Source organism: Mastomys coucha, unplaced genomic scaffold, assembly GCF_008632895.1.
Source record: "Mastomys coucha isolate ucsf_1 unplaced genomic scaffold, UCSF_Mcou_1 pScaffold22, whole genome shotgun sequence".
In the NCBI taxonomy this organism is placed as follows: Eukaryota; Metazoa; Chordata; class Mammalia; order Rodentia; family Muridae; genus Mastomys; species Mastomys coucha.
This window is the reverse complement of record NW_022196905.1, coordinates 249174957-249176696: the sequence shown is the minus strand read 5'-3', so window position 1 is coordinate 249176696 and position 1740 is coordinate 249174957. Positions and strand designations below refer to the sequence as shown.

General features: G+C 42.9%; 1 long non-coding RNA gene across 1 annotated transcript; it reads left to right on the top strand.

Moving 5' to 3' along the window:
* Positions 1-144: 144 nt before the first annotated feature.
* On the top strand, positions 145-1740 carry LOC116070187. The gene is made up of 3 exons (XR_004110305.1): positions 145-283; positions 654-768; positions 1696-1740. It is a non-coding gene; the product is annotated as an uncharacterized LOC116070187 (long non-coding RNA).

Sequence of the window (1740 nt, the reverse complement as noted above, 5' to 3'; positions counted from 1 at the left end):
TTTTTTTTTGAGATAAGATCTCACCATGTAGCATTGACTGTTCAGGAATTTGGTATGTAAACCAGACTGCTCTCACATTACAGATCTGCCTGTGTCTGCCTCCTAAGTGCTGGGATTAAAAGTGTGTATCACCACATCTTGCTCCAATAGTAATTTTATTTCTGTTCTTTGTCAATGCAGCCCACAGAACTTGATTGCACAGTCTCAGTCTGGTACTGGGAAAACAGCTGCCTTTGTCCTAGCTATGCTCAGCAGAGTGGAACCAGCAGACAGGTACCCTCAGGTGAGTGTTAGAAGCCTGGGGGCTGTTGCTTGCCTGCCCTGAGACCCAGTAGTGCCATCTGATGAGGTGTGACTAATGTTGGCACTTAGTCTTTGGCTATCTCAAAGCATGTTAGTGCTCCGGGCCTTGACAGGGTAGGCTTCTTTTGGAGACCTCAGCTTTAAGCAGTGATTTCTATTGGCCTCCACCAATACTAAATCAGGGCTCCCACTAATGCAGGGTTCCTTTCTGATGGCATTTGTTCAACAGGTGAGGGGGGTTCTGCTTGAGGAGTAGGTCCCCTGAACTATTTCAGGAGGGAATCACATCAGTGTGCTAGTGGCTTAGGCCTGTTTGTCATTAAACTCGCCTTCTGTGATTTCTCTGCTAGTGTTTGTGCCTGTCCCCAACATATGAGCTGGCACTGCAAACAGGAAAAGTGATTGAGCAGATGGGCAGATTTCATCCAGAATTGAAGCTAGCTTATGCTGTTCGAGGCAACAAATGTAAGTATAAGGGGGGAGGCCTAAACAGAGATGGAATTTCTAAGCTTGGGCTACCATGCCTGACCACTGGCTTAATTTCTTACAGTGGAATGTTAAAGTGAACATGAACTAGTTTAAACTTGACCTAGCTCAAGTTTCAGAGAGTGTGTGTCACGGCATGTATGTTTTAAACTAAAGAAAACTAGCTATATAAGTAGAATTTTCATAGAGCAGAAAACAGAACAAAAAGTCTTCCAGAATCTTTGACTCATCTACCAGCTTAGGAGGGACTGAGTGAACTGCATGGGCAAGTAGATGATATGAAAAGACATGTAGAGTTACAGAGGAGTTTCATGACCTCAGCTGTGGAGAGGGCTGCAGAGATGAGTCAGTGGTTAAGAGCACTCGCTTCTCATCTAAAAGAACTCAGGTTCAATTTTCTAACATCCACATGCCAACTTACAACTGTTGGTAACAGTTCTAGAGGATCTGCCACTGCCTTCTAGACTTTGCAGGTACCAGGCACGGAACTCTACCCTTTATCCACATATAAACTAATAAACTTTTTTGAAGTTTTTAGGAAAAAGTAGAAACCTGCACATTTTGTTTCCACAGTGCACCCAACAGGTGTTTTGCTTCATAGTTGAAGAAGCAAGGCTTGAGGATGACTCTCGTGTTTTTCACTTATTGGGGTGGGACTGTGTGTAGGTCAGAGGATAATTCTTAGGAGTCAGTTCTTTCTTTTCAGCATGTGGTTTTCAGGGATTGAACTTAGTTCTTAGGATCTGACAGGAGTCTTAGCACACTAAGCCATCTTACCAGCTTCCCCATATGTTTTGAAATCTGAAATTGACTTGTTCTGACAGTTCTGAGATAATGTAGAAAATTTTTATTTCCAAAACTGGCTTTGTATTTGGAATATGTAAAGAAAACTTATCTTTTCCACAGTGGAAAGAGGTCAGAAGGTCAGTGAGCAGATTGTCATTGGTACCC